The following is an 8,728-nucleotide window of genomic DNA, read 5'->3' as shown; positions in this document are numbered from 1 at the left end:
AATGCTCAGTCATAAAGGGAAATGAGGTTAGTCTCTGTCCATCCCAACCTTAACTACCACTTCATTCGTGGCACTTCTGATACGTATTAAGATGAAAATATCAAACAGCCAAAACTAACTGGCATTTTTTTTATTGTGATCAGTTTAATTAAAATCATCCATTTCATCTACGTTTTATTTGTAAACTGAATTTTAGAAGAAAAAAATATCGTTGCAGTGTTTTCCCAAAGTACGTCACTATTGTACAGGCTACGCTACTTATTGTATATTTACAAGGTCTTTCCACTATTCTGTGTAAAGACCTCTTGAATTTATTCCGATAAGTTTTTTCTTCCTCTTCTTCCAAACTTATTACGTGCCCAGTTATATGAATCCGCAAGATGTCGCTTAGACTTTTTTTCATTTGATATTGCGCTTTTGAGATTGACCCTGCTTTGGCGAAACTTTTTATTGTAAGAGTTATCTCCACAAACACTGTTTTCTTTGCAGTGATATATCCTCCGCAACCGTAAAAGAAAGCGACACATTTCTTCTACCAATTTGCTCGCTATATCCTAAGGATTTTCTGTCTAAATTTGACAGAAGCGATACGAAAACTTCATATTAATAAAACTTATTTCCCCTAATGCATTTGACATAAATGATATTCATTTGTTACTGGTAAACAATAAATCAGTATAAAGAAACCAGGGGGGAAAGGGAGGGGTCCTTCCTATATTTTTACTGGTATGAGTGTGCCACAAAACAAGGTCCCTTTTTCATGCCCTGCTGGTTAGAACAGTGCCGCTTTTTCCTGCACTGCTGGTGCGAACAGGGTCTTTTTTTCACCAAAGTTTTTGTCTAGAACAGGATCGCTTTTTTAACTGTTAAAGATACAGTCTAGAACCCGGATTTAGAACTGCAACAATTTTACACGGTCTACTAACAGGGTAAATACATTTTCTGAGGATGTATGGAATAGGGTATGTTTTTCAACATTTTTGTTAAGAACATGGTATGTTGTTCAATTTTTTCTGGTTTAGACCAGGCTATCGGCAAAGTTATACCCGAAATTATAGTCAGTAACCCCCGGCCTATGCCTAGACCATGTGGACGCCAAAAATAGCCTTGAGTATTAAACCGAAAGTAGCTTCTCATCAATATTTTATAAAATTGACGTGGAAAGACCTTCAATTAGTTTTTAACTTAAGTATCTTGTAAATGTTCTAGTTTGAAATAGAATACAAATTATGATCAATCAAGTGATAAATTCAATACACACATTATCAGTTTATATCATGAAAAATTGTATATAAATAAATGTATGTGTACTTGCCCTTGATATGAATGTTGATTCACTGAACTACTGGTTTGCATTGACCTAGATATTTTATACAGATCACATTTCAGAAAGCTATTAGTTTTCTATGTTGTCATGTTGTGTCATGTTTACGTTTTCTGTTTGTCTTTTTCATTTTTAGCCATGGCGTTGTCAGTTTTTTTTTTCGATTGATGAGTTAGACTGTCCCTTTGGTATCTTTCGTCCCTCTTTTGCAATATTGATATTAAATAGTAAACAAGTAATAGCTTTTCTAAAAAGCTAGTCTTATCATAGCTGGTGAAATTGGATATTGAAAATTTCAAAAACAAAAAACCTTCTAAAGGCAAATACATTACTTGAGAGCATTCACATTTCTTGGGGGAGGGAGGTATATAAACACTGGATTTTCAGGTACGTAAAAAAACTGAGTATGCGGCGACAAATAAATCTAAATTACTAAACCAATCCTTACAAATCCTTACATGCTTTCATTTTTATCATTACATAAACATAAGATATTGATAAAGAACTATCAGATTTTATTAACTAAAGAGAACACAAAAGAGTCTGTGTTGATACATTTCAGAACTGTTTCTCAGTCTGGGGAACACGTCTAAAATGGACAGTTATAGATTTGACTGCATTTATTCACACATAATTTTTTTAATAGTAATCAGGGATAATACAGATACTCATATTTTTCAGATATTATTTATAAGCACTAAAATCTTTTGTATATCATATATTCCCTGATAATGAAGAGTGTCTAAACAGAAAGTTGATGAACCAGGTGTTTGTCAAAGAACGTCTTGTACTTTTACTGAAAAAAATTATCGGAAGGTACCAAGACCTTGTGTATAAATATTCCGTTTGAACATCACAAATGATACACGATGGTCATAAAGTATAAACTCTGAGTATTGACATTGTTTATCTTCATAATAACGTGTTATAGCATTCTTTTTTTTAATTTAATGCTTTTACTGGTAAGTCTGTTTGATACATATGATGTGGCTTTGTACTTATACATCCCGTCATTGTGTTATTGTTCTATTATAATTTATTGTATTCTTGTCCTTCATTCTTGCTATTGTGTTTTGTCTATATGCCCTTTTGTGTTTCTTGGATGCATATGATGTGTCTCTGTACTTATCAATCCCGCCATTGTGTTATTGTGCTATTGATCATTTTTGTATTCTTGTCTTTAAAATTTTGTTAATAAACTTTGTCTGATGTCTTTATGTGCTTTTTTGTTACATGTTTGTTCGTTTTTATAGTGATAAATTTTATGACACGATGTTGTCTGCTGTACCCCTATTTTGACATGTTTACCTATTTGTTCACACATCATTGTCAATATAATGGAATTTGATGCGACTGTCATACAAGAGAGAGGAATAGTTAGCTCTTAAACCAGGTTTAATCCACAATTTCTTCAAAAAAAAATGACTGTACCAAGTCGGGAATATGACAGTTGTTATCCATTCGTTTGATATGTTCCAGATTTTAATATTGACATTTGACATTTGATTAGAAACTGTTTTTTTTTTAAATTTTCCTCTGAGTTTATTATTTTGCTATTTTACTTTTTACTTGCATATATATGTCGTGTACATGTTATTATTTTGTACAGGTTATTACTTGTACAAAATTTTCATACAAGTAATTACTTGTATGATGCCATCATACAGGTTATTACTTGTATAAATATAATTGTACAAGTAATAACCTGTACAAATTTTGTGGAGAAAAAGATAATAACTTGTACAAATCATTATTTTACTTTGGCCTATTTGAAGTTCACAACATATCGTTCCCCTTTTAATATATAATTCATTTCTTTGCCTAATAGGCGAGTGACATTCAGACCTAAAAAATATTTTTAATGCACCTATCTAACACACAGCTATATTATATATCATTCGAAAGGAAAAAAATTGTAGATTCCATTTTTCCCGGGCGCAAAAGTGAAATATGGTGCAATTTTTTTTAAATTGGGGTCAAAGGTCATTCATAAAAAATTGAAAGAATAACACTTTTGTAGTATTATTGTCTTATTTTAAGCAGCTAGTAATATAGCTAATTCAAATTTTACTTTACACGATACTATGATAACGTCTCTCTGATTCTTAGTTGCCTATCGTTCATGGTTTGGCGATAATTGACGTCATTTTGACGTTTTCACTCTGCTATAGGTAAAACGGTACTTTCTACAAAAACGACGTATAATAACAAATATTTGACCTTAAATGTGTTAATATTTACTATATTTGATGGTGTGCCATGCGAAATAAAATAAATATGATGAAATATTTGTAAGTTGGACGAGTACAAGGGAGATAAAACAACGCAAAAGAGAGTAAAAAGTAGACGTCTTTGTCACATCAACAGTGAAAATAGTCTCCTGTTTGTTAACAGCCTACAAACCATGTCAAGATCGGAAATCACTATATCTTACATGTTTAAAACAATACTTTAATTCCCGTTTTCAAGTAGACCTTGTTGACTATCATGCATGTCCAGATGGAGAATACAAGTGGATCATGCACTACCAGGACCACCTAACCAAATGTAGTGTACTGTGCCCTTTAAAGACAAAAAGAGCAGCTGAAGTGGCTTACCAACTCACTGATATATTTTTGCTTTTGGGAGCTCCACATATACTGCAAAGTGATAATGGAAGGGAATTTATGGCTAATGTAATTACAGAACTGAAACTCCTTCGGCCAGAGCATAAATTAGTGCATGTAAAATAGGTAAAAAAATTGGAATAATGATAGCTTTCATGAGTCGAAATCAAATTGAAAAGATTCAGAGAAAGGAATTGACAATATTGGACACACCAGAGAACACAGAGATTAACGTCAGAAAAGCAGTACAATTGCTTTCTTTAATTATATAAGTGGTGGCCAAGGTCATGTTCACTGCAGCTGTCGGGTTGGCTGTAAAACAGGCAAATGTAAATGCAAACAAATGAACTTATTGTGTAATTCAAGATGCCATGCTTCCTTGTCTTGTGCAAACAAATAGGTTTTTTAATCCATTAGGCTTGACTCATATTTCCAATATATGATATTATGTATGCAATATTTTGTCATGATGTGTGTTTGAAAATAAATGAATGGAGAATACCAATTTATTTTTGCTTTTAACGACCATGTCACTATGTACCAAAAGTCCGTATTTACATGGCATCTAGCAGTTTAGCTAAATTTGCACAAGGTGTCACTTTAGCTTATATTATTGCTTTGTGTCATTCGTTCATCTGTAATTTTCTAACATTTCAAAAATTATACTGATAAACACTTGAAAATAAGAACAGAAAAACAAACACAATATAAATTTCAAAAAATACGAAAGATAGTGGGTTGTACAAGTTATTATCTTTTTCTCCACAAAATTTGTACAGGTTATTACTTGTACAATTATATTTATACAAGTAATAACCTGTATGATGGCATCATACGAGTAATTACTTGTATGAAAATTTTGTACAAGTAATAACCTGTACAAAATAATAAAATGTACACGACATATATATATAATATAACATCTACACACGCTTAAAAATCACGTGTCTTATGTCTATCTCTAGATAAACACTACGACTATTGAAGTTATTTTTTTATATAGCGGATGCGGATGAGGCTAAGTGATTGGTGCTGTAGTGTATCAACGGTGTGAGTTCGAATCCCGCTGAGGGACGGACAACAATTTGTCAGTAGAAAATACAACTCTAACACTGTTGGGTGTATTTTTCAGACTTATATGTATATATATGACTTTTGATATCTTGGAATGTCTGCAGGATGATCGCTATTCAGTTTCGAAATAACAAGCTTTTTATGAGATTGTTATATATACATTGAAGGTATATGAATAAAGTAGCAAAAAATTGCCAAAATTAGTTGATTGATCCAAGTAATTGTTTTAAAAGAAAGAATCCATTGTGTTTACTGTAACATACAAATAAAACTCTTGAAAACCTAAAAAAAACTTTCCCACAAGTGTAAATTAATGGCCTAAATTAGTTGCTTCCGTAAAGATACGTATACGTTTGTTGTTTTTATTTTATACAACCATTTCACATTTTTATTGTCATATTTTGATATGACAATCTCATTTTCTACAATGTAATTATAAATGATACCAAAAAACAAGAATATGTCCATAGTGCACGGATGCCACACTCGTATTATAATTTTCTATGTTTAGTGACCGTGACATAAGAGTCAAAGCTCTAATTAGGCATTCAAATGAGAAAGTTCATAGCAAAGGGAAAATACGTACTAGTTCAATCAACTTCAACAAATTCCTTAGTTAATTTTGCGAAGTCGTTTTATTTTTTAGCCATGCTGTTGTCAATTTAATTTCTACTTATGACTTTGAATGTAACTCTGGTATCTTTCTCCTCTGTGCATCTTAATAGCTTGCTTTACGAAGGCTCCATACATTGCCCTTTTTTTTTACAAAATATATTTCAATTATCGTAACCACAATCCCGTCCTCTTGTCCTTGAACTAATCAAAGCTGATGAATTAGCCCATGGAAGTATTATATTGACATTTTATTTCCATGATTAGACATGTATATCACCGAGTTTGTACTTTCATGAACAACACGACAGCTGCCACATATAGTGGGAGATATTATGGACATAATTGTGCAAATCGTGATACAAGCATGAAATTTGACTAAACGATAATGAAAAAAAGTCAGGTGCTGGCCATCAAAAATTTCCATTTTTTCAAGATGACCACCGATGATTTTGCAAATGGCGTCATATCTAATTGGTTACATTTCGAAAATCCTTGAAAGCTGTCTTATAGGTATAATCCTATGTAAGTTTTGATAAAACGTAAATTACAGTTCCAAAACAACGACAAAACAACTCATAAATGACAAAAAAAGTGACTTCCGGTTCCAAAATGGTGGCAAAAATTTTGAAAATGTATTTGTTTCTATAATTTCCATCAACTTAACAAGTGATATCACATTCTTTGTTAAGTTTATATGCCTAGTTTTGTTAGATAGACAGGTTGGTTATCTTATAATAATCTGACAGTAGCCAATACAAAAACCCGTACAAGGAAGGACAGAACGGTAGCATTTACAGTTGTCAACACAGCTGGATTTTTTGCCTTCGCATTTCATAAGTACCTGACAGGAGGATGTAACGGCAGCCGAAGAAGTCCTTTTTCGTTTCCAACTGTCATCGATTTTTTTCTTTCATCCAACCCAAGTGTTCATGACTTGGTACCTGTCGAATACATAAATCAGGCTGAGCCCAAACTTGTCTTTCTTGATATGCTTTTCTTTGAATGTGTTCCGATAAAAAAAAACTCTAGTAGGCGGAACTGCATCACAATGCCGCTGCTTCCTGGGTAACAATTTACATCGCGCCTTGTTAACAGCAAAATGTTGTTCTGTCATACATGATGAAAACAAATGCTTCTATGATGTCCATGTATGTGTCTGTATACTTCAGCGAAGAAAAAAACGTCCCTTACATCTGGCAATACTTCCGATGTCATCCAAACTGACCTATTCCCTTTCCCACGAAAATCCGATAAAAACAAATCCACTGAATGCATGAACGAAAGGAAGATTAGCTACACGAGGACCAAACGCATTTGATATGTCACGTACAGGAAGCAAGCCGAACATGGACAAACATTCGTGTATATGCTTCTCCATGATTACAATTGGTAGCTGGTAAGTATCCTTAGTAGTCTCTAAAGAAGCAATTCTGTCGGCAAGAAACTTGAAAAAATTCGTTTCGTTGTCATCTTCACAAAGAAAACTACTCCAGTCCCCTGGTGCTCTACTAGAACCAACACCTTTCCGTCTAGAACAAGAACCTTGCATTTGACTTGTCACATCTAGCCTTTAAATTATTCATTTAGTAAACATCAAATACAATGTCTACTCTTGAATACTCATCGATGCAAGATTTTATGTAAGGCAGTATGACATCATTTGCAAAATCATCAAATATTGTTGCCCAACAAGGTGGCCTGGAATAAACCATTGCTACCCCACCAACGACAATTGCGTCAGAATTTGGATCAGCTAATCGCAAAATGTTTCAAGTATACCCATTTGCACCGATTTAATACCACTGTTTAAAGTGACATCCTGAGACTAAAACGGAAGAGCAGTTTGTTTTTTATGGATAAAGAAATATTCCAAGTCAATTTGTCTACTGTGACAAGAAATAAAAGTCAAGAAAAGATATCGCAATCACTTTTAAGGTTCTCTAGCTTTGATTTTGACAGAGACGTTTACAGTTTTATTTTACGGACATAATATTAGGAAGTTGTTCTTTTTGATCTGGTTATAAGAAACAGGTTCTCCTTCGTTTGGCATTTGCTTCAAACGATCTTCGTATTGTTTGCCTTTGATCTTTTTAAAGAAATCCTGTTTTTGTAGAGTGTTCATGAAGTGGTTCATCTGTTATAGAATGCCTCAAACCACTAGATCTTTCAAATTCATCTGACTTCTGGTCCAGCTACCATTCATTTGTCTAAAAGGGTTCCTCGGTTAACCCTATGACAACAACATCGCCCTTCACAATTGCATTATTCTGTTTTTTGCCTGATCAATTGTGCTATAAGAAAAATATTTGCAAGTCTTACGTACAGTAAAATTATCATTTTCAAAATCAATTGCCACCTGTGGGTGATGTTAGAGAAGAGATCGAAGCCATATCTCGGAGAAGGTCGGTAACGATCGAGAATAATTAACACGATCAAGACCTAGATAGATACGGCAACATGCTTTATATTGACTGTTTGTACAAAATCTGACGCATGAAATGAGCATACTACCAAATTATCAGGAAGTTCTTATTTTATAATTGAACGCCAGGCATTAAACTGTGGTCTAGATGACTATATTTCCGTACACCAGTCTATCAAATCATCGAAATTCACAGAGTCATGATATGTTTATAATTTCTGTGTTTAGCTTTCTTAAGCCGATATATACAATTTAAGCAAAACTGATGCGCGTGTCTAGTCCTAGGTACATTTGTACATACATACATACAAAGAATCTGCCGTTCTAGGTGTTGCAATATTGGTTTTAGTGTCCATCCACTATTACGTAATATATCACCCAGAATTTTATAACAAGTCATTTCAATGTGCAATCCACCTCACATGACAATAAACTTATCTTCGCCGTACAAATCAGGCCATTCCCACTGAATAGTCATTACCAAAAGTGGCTGATCTGCCGTTACTATTGATGTTTCTCCGTATTAACCACATTTTACGCCTTATCCATCGAATATCTGATCATTGCAACTGAATGGGCTTTGTTTTAAACAGTGGCATCATAGATGTTACACTTACTTGAACAGCTCTATAAGAGCCTCGATTTTTAGAGTAATGAGATGAACTACGATTTATACCAGTGTGTCCT

Source organism: Mytilus edulis, chromosome 10 (assembly GCF_963676685.1).
Source record: "Mytilus edulis chromosome 10, xbMytEdul2.2, whole genome shotgun sequence".
In the NCBI taxonomy this organism is placed as follows: domain Eukaryota; kingdom Metazoa; phylum Mollusca; class Bivalvia; order Mytilida; family Mytilidae; genus Mytilus; species Mytilus edulis.
The sequence above is the reverse complement of the archived record's forward strand: the minus strand, read 5'-3'. Positions refer to the sequence as shown.